The sequence below is a fragment of the Macaca mulatta genome, chromosome 7 (genome assembly GCF_049350105.2).
Source record: "Macaca mulatta isolate MMU2019108-1 chromosome 7, T2T-MMU8v2.0, whole genome shotgun sequence".
Taxonomy (NCBI): domain Eukaryota; kingdom Metazoa; phylum Chordata; class Mammalia; order Primates; family Cercopithecidae; genus Macaca; species Macaca mulatta.
In genome coordinates, this window is record NC_133412.1 from 5,546,674 (window position 1) to 5,565,897 (window position 19,224).

Genomic DNA, 19,224 nt, shown 5'->3' on the forward strand with positions numbered 1-19,224 from the left:
CTGACTCTGTCCCCAGTGATGCTGGGCAGACTAATGAATGACCCATGACTGAAGATAAATCATCCAGCAAGACATGTAGATCCTGCACCTCCACACCTCTTCCGCATACCCTGCTTGCCAATATTTCTTCTTAAAACCCTGTTTTCTGCCCAGAAAACTTACGTGATTCCTATAGATATGAATCCAGCCCTTCCACACACATTGCTAAGCTCTGGAATAAAGTGACTTTCTTCTTTTTTTTGGAAACGGACTCTCGCTATGTCCCCCAGTAGCTGGAATTGCAGGCGCGCGCCACTGTGCCCGGCTAATTTTTGTATTTTTAGCAGAGACAGGGTTTCGCCATGTTGGCCAGGCTGGTCTTCAACTCCTGACCTCAGGTGATCATCCCGCCTCGGCCTCCCAAAGTGCTGGGAGTACAGATGTGAGCCACCGCGCCTGGCCAGTGACTTCCTTTTTACTAACCCTCTGTAATTTGATATTGCAAGTGGCCATGGCCAAACCTACCGGGTTTGGTAACAAAATGGTGCCAGGCTGAATTCAACAGATGAGGGGCCCATTTTTCCTTAAAGCAGGATCTGTCAATTCTGCTTACAGCACTGAAGCTCACAGACCGTGACTGCTGCCACACCTAGCAGAGCAAATGCCCATCTATTATTACATATTCCCATACAATGTCAGTGTTTTTGCTCTGTTTACTGCTCATGTCACATATCTTGAGCAAGTGTTCCCAACCCTCGCATGTTTTTTGACTAAGACAACAAAAATTAAAATCTATAAAGAGCACAAGCATGAAAGCCTTTTGAGAATATTAAGGTAGATGAAAATGACAATAAATAAAAAATTGAAATTCCCTTATTACAAGCCAATGGCACAAAGATATTTTCTGATTACAGCACTCAATGTACACATTTTCTAAGTGGTATTTTTTCTATCTCTGAGAACTAAAACCAAATTTAATAATCACTCATCAAAAATAAGAAAATAATTAATATCTAACAGAACAGGTGATCTGTACAAAGACATGTCATGTACACATTTATGGAAGTGAGATGGAAGGAATTATGGAGTCCCGCCATAATGGTTTTAGATGATGGTTTATGAGAGTAAAAAAAGAAAAAATATATACTCAAGTGTTAAACACATTTACACAACACATCATATCAAAATCAGGATAAATATTACAATGCAAGAAATAGAGTCTTAAGGTGTCATTGGTCAGCCTGCAAAATCAGTATTGAACAAACTCAGCCTTATTCAAAACTGAATTCCTCACCTCACCAACAGAAAGGGCAGGAAGCTGCTGCCCTTGCACATGGAGACCCCATACAGTGGCTCTGAGCTCAGAGGCTCCCATGTGGCTCTGACTTTGGTGGGCAAGGTCTGGAGGAGAAGGAACCTGTCACAGAGTCGCCTACACCAGTGCAGGAGGTTACTATGGCTGCATCTCAAGGTTTTCTACACTACTGGCTGTTGTTGAAAGTATTTATACATAAAGTGGGGAGTGGTGTTGGGGGATTGTCTAAGATTCACAAGGATATTAAGGGATTCAAGAGTTTATAGCAACAATTTAAGTTCTAAACCAGCCAGGTGCGGTGGCTCATGCTTGTAATCCCAGCACTTTGGGAGGCTGAGGTGGGCGGATTGCTTGAACTCGGGAGCTCGAGATCAGCCTGGGCAACAAGATGAAACCCCATGTCTACAAAAAAATAGAAAAAAAAATTTAACTGGGAAGAGTTGTGCACCTGTGGTCCTAGCTACTGGGGAAAGTGAGGTGGGAGGACTGCTTGAGCCCCGAACTCGAGGCTCCAGTGAGCCAAGATCTTGCCCCTGCACTCCAGCCCAGGTGTAAGAGCGAGATCCTGTCTCAAAAAAACATTAACTTTTTTTTTTAAAGTTCTAAACCTACAGCTTTATTGAAGGTACAGCTGAAAGTACTGGTGTACGTGCAAGGCATGCAGGTTGTTACATTTTCTACTTCATTATGGAGAAGCTCCGTCATTAAAAGAGGCGGCTCTGGGCCAGGCACAGTGGCTTACACCTCTAATCTTAGCACTCTGGGAGACAAAGCAGGGAGGATTGCTTGTGGCTAAGAGTTCTACACTAGCATGGGAAACATAGGAAGACCTGGTCTCTACCAAAAAAAAAAAAAAAAAAAAAACCTAATTAACCAGGCATGGTGGCTTGTGCCTGTAGTCCTAGCTATTCAGGAGGCTGAGAGGGGAGGATCATTTGATCCCAGTAGTTCAAACACAGAATCTGCTCTACAATTAAGCCACTGTACCCTAGCTGGACAACAGGACAAAATCCTCTCTCTCTCTTAAAAAGGAAAAAATACAAAACAATCTCTGGAGATAAAAGTATTGTGCTAAATAGACTCTCTTAATCATAAGACAGTGTAAGTTGGATGTGGTGACTCACACTTTTAATCACAGCACTTTGGGAGGCCAAGGTGGCCAGATCACCTGAGGTCAGGAGTTCGGGACTAGCCTAGCCAATATGGTGAAACTCCATCTCTACTAAAAATACAAAATAATTAGCCAGGCGTAGTGCCACACACCTATAATCCCAGTCACTCGGGAGGCTGAGGCACAAGAATCGCTTGAACCCAGGAGGCGAAAGTTGCAGTGATCCATGATTGCGCCATAGCACTCCAGCCTGGGCTGGAGACTCTAGAGACAGAGTGAAACTCTGTATGAAAAAAAAAAAGATAATAATAAGACTGTGAAATTTGCACAAAGATAGAAGAAACAACCAGTAACTTAAAAAATAAAAACAGAGCTAGAAAGCAGACATATACATATATAAAAATTAATGTATACATTGATGCATGGGGAAGAGATCAGTTTTTAATAAAATGTTCCAGGAAATTGAATATCCACAGGGAACAACCAAGATCTGACCTTTGACCTCACATACACAGAAAATCAATTCTAGTTGGTTCATAGGCTTAAATATAAAAATAATAGAGTATTCAGAGCACAATTTAGGAAAATATCTTCATGTCACAGGGTAGGGTGAGCTGTCTAACTAGACCTGAAAATTATTTAGCATGTCAGACAAGACACATTCTACACAGTCGAAGCGAGCAAAGACTCTGGGGCAGACAGTATCAAACTCAAGGTTCCTTTATACCTTTCCCGCAGAAAGTCAGCTCAGACTCCAAAATGGAGCACAGGAGTGAAAATCGTGCTTACTTCTTGAGATGTCAGTGTGCACTGTAGGAAATGATAACATAGAAAGCATGCAGTATATTATCAAGCCTATATTAACCCCTAAAAATTAATTTTCTAATAAATTGTGAGATATATCATTCGTGTCAATTGTAACAAGTCATTACTTCATACACCAGAATGGAAGAACAAAACCACTAACAAATGAACAAACTAATACTTTTATCACTTATAAATAAATCACATAGTAATAATATAAATACATTATAATTACTGGAAAAACTATTTTCAATGTGCATACATGTGGATATTTGTCTTGTGTCATTCCTATGATTACATGGGATGGAACATACAAGAAAAACACATTGACAAAGGTTTTCCTAAATTTTCTCATTCAGCTGTAACGCTCCTGAATCACTCGTCAATTCATCCTGCCCATAATTTTCCCCATATTATTATCACCTGTGCTACTCTGAAGCTTGGTGATGCTGCACTTTTTGTGAGATTCCTATGTTGCTCCTGTGAGCTTATCTTTACAACCTTCTGAAACCTCCTATGCAAGATATGATGTTAATGATATGACCTGAAAATGTCAATGGAAGGTTTATAGACAAAGCTCATGTATATGTAAATGAGGACAATAACATTATGGTTGCCTTCTCGTCAATAGTGTTTTAACACTGTCAAATTTAAGGTGCATCTGTGTTTCATAAACGTGAAAATGTGCCCTCTACGATGAGTGGAATACACTGTCCTCTGTGACTGCCAATTTCTCAGTGTTAGATTAAGGGGGCTCATCAACTGTATTCTTACCTGTTATCGAAGGAATATGCTTAAATATTATCACATAAGTTCACCAAGTGCATTTACAGTCTACGTAGCTATTAGACACATTAGAGTTACTAGTGGAACACTAGAATTCTTATGTTATGCATGGAAATGTAGTTTTACGAACTATGGTTTAAGAAATCCACTGAGGAAGAAGATAGCAATTATAAAGAGTTACTTGAAAAATTCACTGGAGTAATAGCTTTCTAAAGACCTAGAAAAAGCTGTATCTTGAAACTTTCCACTGCAGTCTTAGGAATATGACCAATGATCCTTGTAAGCTTCATTATAAACTCCATTTTTTCAGCTATAATATTTATGTAACTCTCTTTTCTTCATTCCCATTTGCCGTTTTAACCATATGGCTGGAGATCACAGAAATCACTTTATAATTAGTCACTGCAGACGTAGATGCATAATGGTCTTTATAAAATGTTTTAATCTGTCCCCTTGCTACTCTGGTCAGCCCTAATTTGAGTACTTGGATTTGGGGACTGGTTTTGGTGTTCCCTCAGGAATACACTGACAGAAGAAGAAACCATAAAGTATGAATTTCTGTATACCCAAAATTCAGTCAACCTCCTAAACGATGGGAGTTTCTTTATGTGTATGCAGAAACTCACATACAAAAACAAAAACTCACAGAATTTAGGAGGTTGACTGAATTTTCCCATACATTTTTAAATTCCAGCAAGGCTAAATTAAATACACATAAAGTCATGTTCTCAAATATCCAAGACATTCTTCCACTGAACTCCAACTTCTAATCAGGTTAGAGTGTGGAGTCCAAGTGTTGGGTATTTGCCTCATGATCTGGTCTAGAATTTGGTTTCTTTTAAATGGCATCTCTTTTAGAATTGTGATGTCCAGGCCAGCCTCTAAGGAACTGTTGGTTTAAGGTATTGTGGGAAATCACATCTTCCATGCAGTTAGGGTGTGTCTGGGGACTCGCTGCTCAGCACTTTGTCATCTGCTTTCTCCACTCACTAGCATCCAACTGCAAAAAACCTGTTGTGTAAAAGATTCATATCCAGGTCTCTGTAAGTAGGGTCTGGCCTAAACCCATTTGTAAGAAACGTTTGTTGTACTCTGCTTACCTGCTACCTTGGTGGCTTTCGGGTTGGCAGTGGGCAACAGAATGCATGGTCCCAAACAATTCCTGATGGAGTCTGTAGAATGAAAAGAACTAAATTAGGACATATTTTTCTGAAAGGTTTGAAGGTACAGTTGTTTTTGATTACTTGAAGAAGAAATCCCTGTACCAAGAAAACACTATCCTGAATGCAGAAATATGATTTATGTTCCCTGTCACTGAAATTTCTAATTCTTGGCTTCTAATATCTGAGTCATAGCTCCCAAAAATGCTTCAATGGGATCCTGAATATACACTGCTCAATGATGTCTGCACATGGGGCTTTCTGGATATGTGAAGGAAAGGCAGCTTTTTCTGAATAAGTGGTTGCTGACACTCCAACTGGTGACTGGGTAACAGAGAAGGAGAAAAAGGAGGACAGTCCCTAGAGCTTGATGGTGCCTTCCCGAAGCAGGTGCACCTGGGTTTGGAAAGGCGACTAGATAAAAAATGCTCATTTTCTATTCTCTTCCTATGTACCCACTCATCTCTGGAAGACACAGATTTTTGCTTATGTCTTTGTTTTCTTTTTAAAGATATAATAATTTTAGAAAGCAAATTTATTTTGAAATAATTGCAGATTTACAAAAAGATACACAGGTAGAACATACAGTTTCATATACCCTTCAGCTAACTAAAATGTTACTATTACAACTATAGTATATTCATGAAAACTAAGAATTTCACTGTGTTTCAAAACTATTAACTGATCTACAGACTTCCTTCATATTTTACCAGAATTTCTAATAATGATACATTTATCTGTTCCAAGACCTAATCTAGAATACCACATTGCAATTACTGTCAGGTATATTACTTAAGACTTGGTGCATAACAGACTACTATACATCTTAGTGGTTCAAAACCACACACATATTACTCACAGTTTCTCTGGGTCTTCAGTCCAGATGTAGGTGATGGCCCAGGCTAAGGCTCAGCTGGGGAAGGGTCTCCTTCCAACTTCATGTAACTATTCTTAGGATTAACCTCTCTGACCGCAACAAGAAGAATTCATCAGTGAATTATTGTAATCATTTAAAAATATTAATACTAATTTATTACAAATTATTCCAAAAAAGTGGAGAAAAGATGATTTCCCATTGTATACTGAGTTAATTTACCCTGATACCGCAGCCAGACAAAGACATTTCAAATAGGGAAAATGAAGAACAATATACCTTATGAATACAGGGGCAAAAATCATCAAGGAAATTTTAGTAAAACAAACCAGAAACATGTAAAAACTATTGTATACTATATCAAGGGTATTCACCTCAGGAAAATCAAAATTTGGTTCAACATACAACTAGTGCTATGCACTGTATTCATATACTAAAGAACAAAATCCACACAATCATCTCAGAAGATGCATAGGCAATTGAGAATTCTCCAACTCCCTATGAGAAAAATATGCAGCAAATGAGGCAGTTAAGGGAACTGTCTCCCTTTTAAAGGGGATCCATGAAAAACTACTGTATCATCATAAGTAATCTGAAACGTTCACTAATTTCTCCAAGATTAGAAACAAGACACGGATTTCCACTCTTGACACTTGTTTTCAACATTGTACTAGAGGATACAGACATGGCAGTTAGTCTAGAAAAATAAATATAAGGCTTCCAGGATGGAAAGGAAGTCAAACTCTGTCTGTTGGCATATGACGTGATTTTATGTATAAAAATTCTAACGGACTCTAATCAAATATGTTTAGAATTTAGAAATGAGTTCAACAAACTTGCAGTATACAAGGTGAAGATATAAAATCCTCTGAATTTCTATATGCTAGTAATTAATAATCTAAAACAAAAATCTCAGAATGTTCCATTTGAGATGACATCAAAAATAAGTTTATCAAATTAAGTATAAGATATATACACAAAAACTATAGAAAACATTTTGAAAAAAATGGAAAAAATTTGACTATTCATTGCTTATAAAGGTTAATGTTGTTAGGCTGGCAATATTTTCCAAATGGATCTATAGATTTAATGCAACCTCTATCAAAATCCCAGGTGACACTTCCTTCCTCTAAATTCACAAAGCTTATCGAAAGTTCATATATAATGCAATAGACCCAGAGTAGCCTAAATTATTTTGAGAAAGAAGAAAAAAGGTTGGCGTGGGAGATACATACTTCCTGACTTCAAAACTCACTGCAAAGTAATAGTAATCAAGATTTATGGTGCTAGTATAAGAATATAGATGATGATCAATGTAATAGAATATAATGCTCAAAAATGAATACATACATTTATAGTGAAATAATTTTATAATGTCACCAAATAAATTATATATGGATAAATATTTCTAATAAAATATTTCTAAGCAAGTGCATATTCCATGCAAGTCGAACTCCTGCCTCACACTGAAAATGTAAGTGACTCAAAAGGATCATATATCTATATATAATAGCTAAACAGGCCCAAAATGTAGGAAATAACACAGGAATACATCTTCGCGGTCTTAGGTTAAACAATCTTTTCTAAGATATGATGCCGAAAGCAAAAGGGAAGAAGAAAAATCAGGCATATTAAACCTCATTAGAATGTGAAACTTTTGTGATTCACACTGCACCAACAAAAATAAAGACACCCAAAGAATGGGAGCAAATATTTGCAAACAAAAGCAAAAATTGGCAAATGAAACCTAATTAAACTTAAGGGCTCCTGCACAGCAAAAGAAAGCTATCTAGAGAATGAACATACAACCTACAGAATGGGAGAAAAGTTTTGCAACCTATGCATATAACCGAAGTCTAATATGCAGCATCTATAAGGAACTTAAACAAATGTTCAAGAAAAAAAAACCAACTCCATAAAAAAGAGGGCAAAGGACATGAACCGACACTTTCAACAGAAGATATATATATATGTGGCAAACAATCATATGAAGAAAAGCTCAACCTCACCGATCCTGAAAGAAATGCAATTAAAAATCACAATGTGATACCATCTAACACCAGTCAGAATGGCTATTATTAAATAGTCGAGAAATAGATACTGGCAGGGTTGTGGAACAAAGGAATTACTTACACACCGTCAGTGGACGTCTAAATTAGTTCAACCATTGTGGAAGGCAGTGTGGAGACTACAAGAAGACCTAAAAACAGAAATATCATTTAACCCAGCAATCCCATTACTGAGCATATACCCAAAGAAATAAAAAGTGTCCTGTGAAGAAGACACACGCATGCATAGGTTCATTGCAGCACTATTCACAATAGCAAGAATGTGGAATCAACCTAAATGCCCATCAATGGTGGACTGCATAAAGAAAATGTGGAACATACACACCACGGAATACTATGCAGCCATAAAAGGTATCATGTCTTTTACACGAAAACGGATGGAGCTGGAGGCTACTATCCTTAGCAAACTAATGCAGGAACAGAAAACCAAATACCAAGTTTTTCCCTTATAAGTGGGAGGTAAATGACAAGAACATAAAAACACAAGTGGGGAACAACACACACTGAGGTTTATCAGAGGGTGGGAGGCGACAGAGGATCAGAAAAGATAACTAATGGGTACTAGGCTTTAGTACATTGGTGATGAAATAATCTACAACAAACCACCATGACACAAGTTTACCTAAGTAACAAATGTGCACATGTACCCTGAAACTTAAGTTAAATTAAAAAGCAAGTATTTGCAAGTTTTATAGGTGATAATGGTCTATTGTTAATAATATACGGCAACTTCTTAAGAGCTCAAAAATAAAAAGGCATATATCTCAATCAAAAATGGAAATTATTCAAATACCCAATTCTCCATAAAAGCTACAGGCACATCCGAATCACACGAAGAGACACTCAATGCCTTCTGCCATTATGAGGCAGGAGACCGGCAAGTTGTTTCCTAGTCACAATCCTGCTGATCAAAATGAGATCTGGTCCAGACAGCATCTAGTGAAGAAACCGGCAAAAGAAGACAAAGGGATCCCTGGTTGTCCTCACTGCTCACCGGCATGAGACATTCCCTCCAGCGCATGACTGTTTACAAATTCCAGGCCAACAACCAGGAATTTACCACCTCTTTCCATGGCAACAACCCAGAAGTTACTGCTCCTGTCCTGGAAAGTTCTGAATCACCTGCCCATTAAGTTTCATTGGTCCACCCCTCAACTTCCATGTAATTGAAAGTAGTTTTACCTTAGTGTAAGGATAGTTGATAAGAGCCCATAGGTTACCAACTGGTGCAACGCCTATGAGTTAGCCCTAGTGTTAAAGGAGCAGTACTGTTCAATAAAAGACTGCCATCTATCACCACTGGCTTGCCCGTAAATACTTTCCTGGGCAAAGCCAAGAACCCTGCCAGTTGAAGCCCCAAATTTGGGGCTCACCTGTCCTGCAACAATAGAGGATGCGAAGTCTAAAAAACATGATATATACTTCAAAAATCTAAAAGGTATATTGCTATGTGAAAAAATACAAGTTGGAAAAGGCAAAATACTGTGTAATTCTACCTATATGACTCTCTAGAAAAGGAAAAAAGTATAGTGATAGCAAAGAGTCTGGTGGTAACAGGGGGCTTGGGAGAGAGAAAGGTGGAATCAGTGAAATACAGGAGGTTTCTTTGGGGCAGTGAAATCACTCTCTCTGATACTGTATTGGTGGATACATAATAATGTTTTCTGAATCCTGAAGAACTTTATAACACAAAGAGTGTACTAAATTATGCAAATTTAAAAACCTTACTTAGTAGGTAAAGGGTTTCCAAGGAGGAATATCCCCAAAAGTAATATAATTATGTAATGAATTTATGGAATAACCTCACTAAAGAAAGTGGGGGAAAGCAATGGGTCTAAGTAACTTGGGTAATAAGTGGACATGCCGAGGCTAAAAGCCAAAGTATTTATACCTACGTGCTGTACTTTACTTGGTAAAATTGTTTCCCATTGGGGTATAACTTACCTGTTCTGAAACCACTGTGCATGTATGTTCAGGCAGTATGATTAACAGACCAGCATCAACTTCTTCACAGGGAGAGTAAGAGACTACACACATCATTCATGTGGTGCTGGATTAGATCATATGGTATTGGTAACATTAGCAGAAATTACAGAATTATACAGTTAGCCTGGAGTACAATTAAATACAGAGTTAGCCTGGAGCACCTAGTAGTGGTTAAAGAAAAGAAAATGCTGAACAACAACAAAACCAACCAACCATACAACACTGAACCTTAATTATGTGGGTATTTCAAAACTATACCACGGACAACTAAAAAACCTTCCAATACCCAACCATGCAACAATTTGAACAATCAAATAAATTAGCATCTGTAAAGTATAAAATATCCGTGTTTAGATGATTATATAATTTATGTATAAATGAATAAATATGTAATAGAATAGACACGTTTATGGTTGAGGGTTCAAATAAATTTGTATACATTTTGCCTATAAGAAGGTGGATCATGAATCCCCACTTTTTTTTTTTTGAGATGGAGTCTGGAGTCTCGCTCTGTTGCCCAGGCTGGAGTGCAGTGGCGTGATCTCAGCTCACCTCAACCTCTGCCTTCCAGGTTCAAGTGATTCTCCTGCCTCAACCTCCCAAGTAGCTGGCAGTACAGGCGCATGCACTGGGCCTAGCTAATTTTTGTATCTTTAGAGGTTTCGCCATGTTGGCCAGGCTGGTCTCGAACTCCAGACCTCAGGTGATCCACCTGCCTCAGCCTCTCACAATGCTGGGATTACAGGCGTGAACCATCTTGCTTGGCCCATGGCTACCCACTGCTCAAATGCGTGTTGTGTTAGTGACTTTGTTCTGAAACATCTATGGGGAAAAGGAAAAATAATAATAATTTCACAGTGTGTGATAATTTGATAAAAATGACTAGGTGATCAAATTAACATTAATAATGATAAAGCCTGTTGAGAGCCTGTGTCCTTGGTATGATGTGAGGAGAATGGCAGCTTTCCTCTGTCATCTTCCTCTCCTAAACCCACAAATCTAGTCTTATCATGGAAAAAACCTCAGAGAAATCCCACATTAGGAATGTCAATGTAATCAAAAACTAGGAAAATCTAAGAAACTGTGACTCTCAGAGAAGTCTAAGGAGACATGATAGCTAACTGTGCTGAGGTATCCTGGGTGAGATCCTGGAATAGAAATTAGACATTAAGTGAAACATAAGAAAATCTGAATAAAGTATGAAGAGTAGTTCATTCTACTGTTTAAAATTAGTTAAATGTGACAAATGTCCTACATTAAGAAGTTAATAAAAAGAGCAACTGTAGTGGGATATATGGAAAATCTATGTACTACATTTAAAACAATTCTGTAAACCCCAAACGATTCTTAAATGTATAAGGATTCTTTTTATTTAAAGTCACTGCTGACCTTATAAAATAGAAGATGAGCAATGTGTTCATGGCCGTTAATGGAACTCCTTAGCTTAATCATCTTCCTTAATCACTGAAGGTCGCTATGACTGTGAAATTATTTGTTATCCTCTAATTTGTGTTTGTTGTATTATCTCTGTTTATATTTCTAATATCCATAATGTTTAGTTCTTCTTGTCTTCAAACTTAGATGACAGGTGTTTAATGTATACATGTCCCTAGTTTAATCATGAGAAATCATGAGACAAATCCATATTGTGGGACATCTTACAAATACAAAATATCTGACCTGTACATTTCAAAAGGGTCAAGGTCAAGAAAAATAAGTGGAGACTATGAAACTTGCAGACTGGAGAAGACCTAATGTGTCAGTTAGACCCTACAACGGTGCCCAGTGATCCTCACCTGCAAGAAATAACTTAGCTTTGTTAAGTTGCTTCCTCGTGTCTCACGTGACCAGCACATGTGAACTCAACTTTTTTCCAACTCAGAGCTCTCCTAGACAGTGGCTACCTTGGTGGGAATGGAGTGGACACAGGTCCGACAAGTGCCACAAGGGTGTCTGACAGTGTAAACAAATTTCCTGTGAGAAAGATGCTGCGTCAAAGACTTATGCTTCAGGGTATCCAACAGGATAAATAAGTATCCCATTGAGAGGCACACTGTAAACATCCAGGACCCAGTTTCCTGGAGTCCTGTTGGGCAGGGTGATAACTTATAGTCACTGTCCCTAGAAAGACTTCAAGAGGTTATTAGACATAACAAAAACACATGATGTAGAGGTGATTTTATAAATCATGGCTCAAAGATCCCATGGAGAAAGAAGACAGAAATGGTAAAGTCTTACTTGAAAGTTTGCAGCAGAGTGCAGCTCTCTGAAGACAGAAAATTCTGTTATCTTGAGACTTTTTTCCTTAATCTTAGAAATATAAGCAGAGATTATTCTACGTTGCTTTCCAAATCTGATTCTTCATCCAGATCAACTACATATTTATCTCTTTTCCCTCCCTTTTTATCCTTCCCATCCCATGAATGAGGGTCTTGTGAATCTGACTGTAAGCAGGGAATGGAGATGCACGTGCATTCTGGTTTTCATGGAATGCTTTGCTCTGATCACTTGTTACTCATCAGCTCCACTTGCTGATACTTAGAAAATGAAACAGGCTTTGGTGTTCCCCAAAGAGTGCACTGAATGAACAAGAAACTCACATAGTGTATAATTTAGAATGTTGAGCATATTGGCACTGAGAGTTTCAGCTTCTACTAGGGCTCAATTGAGTGAACAGGAAGCCCTTATCTCAACTAGAGGAATCATACACCCTTTATTCAGACTAGAGGGCGGAGAGAGCGTTGGGTTCTTGCCTAAGGACATGGTCAGATGATGGGGTGTTTTCAGTGCCATCTTTCTGAGAATTCTGGTGGCCAATCCAGACTCAGTACAAATCATATTTTCCAGGCTACCATAGTAATGTTTGCAAGCTTAGTGCTCAGCACTGTGTCCTCTGTGCCTGGGACATCATGGTAGCAGAGTTTCATGTCTATCACTTTTCAAGAATACGATGCCTTAAGCCTTTGAGAAAACACTGTGATAATTCAGTTTTCTTCATCATGCAGACTCCATCACGAATTTATGCGACCACACATTCTCTTGACACATCATGGATCTATATTGTCCTTTGATACATTAATCTGTTCTCACGATGCTAATAAAGACATACCTAAGACTGGGTAATTTATAAAGGAAAGAGGTTTAATTGACTCACAGTTTCACATGGTCAGGGAGGCCTCACCATCATGGCAGAAGGCGAATGAGGAGCAAAGTCACATCCTACAAGTGGCAGACAGGAGAACTTGTGCAGGGGAACTCCCATTTATAAAACCATCAAATCCTGTGAGACTTATTTACTACCATGAGAAGAGTATGGGGAAAACTGTTCCCATGATTCCATTTTCTTTACCTGGCCCTGCCCTTGACACATGGGGATTATTACAATTTCAGGTGAGATTTGGGTGGGGACACAATGAAACCATTTCAAGTGACAAGCCCAAAAGCCACAGAGTAGACATTATCATGGAAGAAAGTTAACTAGATATGAAAAAAGTTTATAATCATGGAGCTGTAGGTTAATTCCTGCTCAAAAAGATGTGGAAATGAACCTTTAGACATCAGATGTATGAAGGTGAGGCATGTTAGTGATACAGAGTGTGTCTTGCAGAGGTGGAGATAGCCTAATAGAAAAAAGGAATGAATAGCAAGTAGAACATACCCCAGCCCACCTTCCTGTGATCTAAGAGATGGACACAAGCTGAGTGCTGACTGCAAATGTGCTGGCTAAACAAAGATCACCACAGCAGGGGGACTATCCCCTCTTCCTCAACACAGCTCCCTGTTCACAGGCCACACCACTTTATAGAGGAGCACCAGGGATGTTCCGGAAGCCATGCCCACAAAGCATACTAAGCCATGGGACTGCATACTACGCTCCCAAGGACATCTGCAAAGTCAAGACTCTTGCGTTTTCAGACCGTGATCATGGGCTACATTCTCCATACCATATTCATAGCTTCAGCGAGAAAACAAACTCCTGGGTCCTGGAGACCTATAGTGAGAGACACAGCTGACCTTGACCATATTTCTCAGTTCTGAGAAGTTTGTAGCAGTAATTCAGGTGCTATTATTTGGGGCATTTATAATTCAGTAAACCTTCTTACGCCTCTAATCTTACAATTTACCTCATAGGAAAGGACAGTTTCATTTAAATTGGCGATCTTAAGTCATGGAGGTTTGCTCTTTTTATTTCATTATAACAGGAGTTTCTATAAAGTAAGTAACTTGTACAATCCCATTTTCTTCTGCATTTCAATGCACACATCTGGTCTATTATGATGTGTACTGTGAAGATCATCCATGACTAAATTTTTGAGGAAAAAAAAAATCACCAAGTGGCAGGCCAGGAAGGAGAGAGAAGTAGATTGTAGAAGGGCAGACTCATCTCTAGGTGGCAAGAGGGTCGATGAGCTCTGAGTGCTCAGGGTTAAGACTGGAAAAGTGATAGACATGAAACTTGGGAAAAAAAGGAATCTGTACTAAGAAAACACGCTTAATGCAGAAATATATATGTTCCCCATCACTGGTGCTTCTCAATCTTCTCTTCTAATGTCTGGAAGTCATGTCTTCTAAAATGTCTTTATACTGAGATCCTACAAAGACACTGCCAGAAAGTGCCTGCGAACAGGGCCTTCTAACATATGTGAGAAAGGTATCTTTCCTTGGAAAAGTGGTTACGAACACAGGAACTGATAACTGGATAATGGTGTGATTGGAATAAGAAAATGGATGAGTGTCCCTGGAGCGTGACGGTGTCCTTCTGAAGCAGGTGCCCTGTGTAGGAATGGGGTATAATAAGGCAAGCTATTTTGCCATAGTATCCCCACATCTCCATTCATCCTCTGATCTGTGGCTTTATAGTGGTTTAAATCTGTCTCTCTTATTGTTGTTTTATTTTTTGGTACCTGAATATTACATTTTAAGAAATGTTTTTATCATAGTTTTAGGTTTACAGAAAGTAGTAAAGATAATAGAGTTTCATATATCCTACAGCTTCCTGAAATGTGAACACCTTATATCACCATAGCATATTTATGAAAACTCAGAAATTGACGGTGGTACAAAACTATTAACTGAAATAGATTTTCTTCATATTTTACCAGGTTTTCCACTAATGTCATTTTTCTGTTCAAGGATCTAATCGAAGATACCACATTACATTTACTGTCAGGCATATTACCGATTGGTTGTTGTATAACATATGACTACAGAGTTTAGACTTTAAAACACAGCCCTACATAGTACTTACAGTTTCTCTGGGTCGGATACCTGGCAGAGAGTTCAAGGGAAGGCTCACCTGGGGAAGGATCCCCTTCCAAGCTCCTAGAATTCTTGTAAGGATTCAATTTCTGTCCAAGTCAAGATGACTTCACTGGTGTGTTATTCAAAGCCTTTCAGCATTAATAACAATCAATAAAATCAGACGAGTAGAGAACCTTTCCCAATGCACTGTATGAAGCCAGTGTTCCCTGACACCACAGCTAGACAAAGACATTTCCAGAAAGGAAAATTACAGACCAATATGAAATAGGTAAAAAGTATCAAGGAAGTACTATCAAAATTAACTAGTAACATATAAAAAGGATTATACACTAAACACAAAACGATTTATCCTTGCAATGTAAGTTTGGTTAAACCTACAAAAAGAACTGGTGTTATAAACTATAGTAATAGAATTTTGTTAAAAACACTCATGGTCACCTCTAAAGACGCAGAATAGGTATTTGACAAATTCCAAACCCATTCATGATAAAAGCTCTGGGAAAGTTAGGCATAGAAGAAAACTTGCTAAACCTACAAACAGCATCCACGGAAAACTCACATAACGTAAGGAAAGACATACAAGCCAATAGAATGGAGTTGAGCACGCCAAAATCCATCTTTATATATAGGGCAAACTTATTTTCAAGGTTGAAAATTTGATTAGAGAGGAAAAAATAGTTTTTCAACAAATGTTCCTGGGAGAAAGGGATATCCACATGGAAGTTTAACTCTTTCCTGTACCATATATGTATTTGACTCAAAATAGAATACGTGGGTAGCTGTAAGAGCTAAAACTAAAAATCCCACAGAAGAGAACACGGGAATAGGTTTTCATGGCCTTATGTGAAACAATAGATTCTAACATGTGACACAAAAGTGCAAGTGACAGAAAAAAAATAGATGCCCTGAACTTCACATGGATCAATACCTTTTAAGATGCAAAGTGCACCATCAAGACAACTGAAATAATGGAAGAAGATATTCCCAAGTCATATAACTGTTAGGAGACTATTACACAGAATATAAGAAACGTTCAGGTGTGTTCCAGCACACCCGGCTAATTTTTGTATTTTTAGTAGAGATAGGGTTTCATCATGTTAGTTAGGCTGGGCTCAAACTCCTGGCCTCAAGTGATCCACCCACCTCAGCTTCCCAAATTGCTGGGATTATAGGCATGAGCCACCGTGCTCAGCCTCATTCTTCTTTATTATTTTCTAAATTTGTATTTCTAAATAATATGTTGTTCAGGATTTTTGTCTTCAATATTAGATAAATATGTGAATAAATTAATGTTTAATCTTAGTCAAATGATGAAAAAATATAACAAATCCATATTGTGATACATCCTATGGAACACCTGACAAGTTCTTTTCACTAGGATCAAGGTCAAAAAAATAAGTGAAGACCCACAAACTGATACAGGTTAGACAGGACCTGATATGGCAGGTAGATTCTAAGATGCTTCCCAATGATCCACACCTCTAGATATGCAAAACTCTATGCTTATACCCTCACTGTGAGGTTAAGACATGCCATACCACATGTATACACAACCACAAAAGGGGCAAAGTGTATGGAACAATGGTTTGTAAGAGAGACTATATCAACAGGGAAGGACAGTGATACCTGAGACATACCATGCTGTGACATGAGCTCTACCATTGCCTCAAGACACTGCTTTGGGAGATTTTCCAGGCAGTGTTGTGGCATGGACTTTGGAAGACACTGTGAGTTGAGAAGATGGAACTGAGAGTCGAGTACAGATTGGCTGGATCGCATCTAGAATTTCTTCACATCCGGTGGTAAGAATGGGAGACAGCACGGCTGCCATTGTCATCATTACTCACTGAAATACGGTTCGCAGAAGTACAGAAGCAATGCAGAAACAAAGCAGAGACACAAAGAAAAGTTACTTGAATGAAGACTTAATATTGCACAAAACTGATGCCTTTACATGTTGTACAAAACCAAGGCTTAAAAAATAACCATTTGAGATAAAGTAAATGATGTGTCTAAGTCGAATGAACCAACCAAGTGGACACAAACCTTCCTTTACTATACAATTTTCATACATGTGCCTGATGAACTCACTATATTATAAAATAATGAAAGTAGAGCATTCTATTTATAAGAGCAGAACACAATTGTCAGAAAAAGAAGGATTAAAAATATTTTTACCTCTATTTGTTTCCCTATAAAACCTTAAATTTCCTTTAAATTTGGAAAATAATTTGTCACTTTCTTCACTACATAAATTCCACTGCCATTCTAGTTTGCATGGAGTATAGGGTTGCTATTTTTATGCAGTGAAGTTCATTTAAATTAAGTTATTGATATGCAGTGAAATTAATTTAAATTAAGTTCCTATTTATATGCAGTGAAACTAAGTTAAGTTAAATTGCCAGGCTGCAATATAATAGATGAGGGGTTGTTAATTCTTGTTGTTATTTTAACCAAGATCTGTCACTGAACTTCTGTGTGTACAGTATTGAAGCCACGAGACCCTGAAAGCCACCCTCACTGGAAAATCAAATGCCCATCTACTGATCTGGAGTACTTGTAAAACACCAGTGTTCACGCTCTCTTGGTTGCTCACATCTCATAAATCTTAGACGAATGTCCCCTATGTCCCCAGAATAATTTTAGAGCACTATATTATTGCCTTACTTGTACAGTAAACATATGTTATTGAGTTTCAGCAACTCATTCTGTGTGAATGCTTCACTCACAAGAGGATGTGTTGTCAACATAGTCATGTTGGCATTAAGGCACTCCTCACTGCAAGCTCTGCATAAATTCTGGTCTGTTTGTTGGAGTCCTGTTAAATAATATCTGAAAATGGGGCTTTTTGACACACGTGAGTCACAGGCATCTGTCTTTGAAAAAGTGGTTACTGATGCTAAAACTGGTGACTGAAAAATGCAGAATATGATGAAGAAGATGAAAGAGGACGAGTCTCTGGAACTTGGGGAGAATCTTCCTGAAGCAGGTGTACCTGTGTTCGAGTTGGTAAATCGATATGGAAAAGTGCTTTGCTATTCTCTCTTTACATGTCCTTTCATCTCCTGAGCTGAAGGTATTCTGTTTGTGCTTTGGAATTCTTTTAATATCACATTTAATATTTTTTTTCAAAAATACTTTTCTATGAAATAATTTAAATACACAGAAATATGCACAGAAAGCTTTATATATCCTTGAGTTACATGCAATGATAAGCCCTAAAAAATAGTTGGCACAAAACCATTTATTGAAATATAGGCTTTTTCCATATTTTACTGGGTTTTTAAGTAATGTCATTTTTTCTGCCCAGGATACCACATTGCATTTACTGTCAGGCGTATTATTTATTGCTGCGAAATAAATTCTCACATACTAAGTGGCTCTCACTCACAGTTTCTCTGTATCATGAATCCAGATGCAGATGATGGCCAAGGATCAGGTCTCAAGCGAAGAAGGTTCAGCTGGGGAAGGATCCCCTTCCAAATTCATGTGATTGTTGTTAGGAGTGAAGGCCCTGTGCTCGTTGAGATGACTTCACTGGTGAACTATTCCAAACCTGAAAATAATTAATAACAATCTATCACAAAATCTTCATAAAAACGTAAACAACAGTACAAGCAGAGATCACTTCCTGAAGTATACTCTTAGTTACTTTATACTGATATTACAACAAAAGCAAGACATTTTACGGAAGAAAAATTAAGATCAATATATTTTATAAATAAAGTACAAAGGTCTTCAACAAGATGCTAGCAATACAAATCAGCAAATGGAAAAAGAATTACACACCATCACCAAGAGTATTTGTCTCAGGAATGCAAATTTGGTTCAACTTACAAAATAATTAGTGTCATGCCCTCTAAGAATAAAATAAAAAA

The 19,224-nt window shown here is 38.0% G+C and overlaps 1 long non-coding RNA gene across 1 annotated transcript; it reads right to left on the reverse strand.

Moving 5' to 3' along the window:
• Positions 1-14,972: 14,972 nt before the first annotated feature.
• LOC144329822 (uncharacterized) lies at positions 14,973-18,902 on the reverse strand. Its single transcript, XR_013395461.1, has 2 exons — positions 18,738-18,902; positions 14,973-17,192 (listed from the first exon to the last, which is right to left on the reverse strand). It is a non-coding gene; the product is annotated as an uncharacterized LOC144329822 (long non-coding RNA).
• Positions 18,903-19,224: the final 322 nt, after the last annotated feature.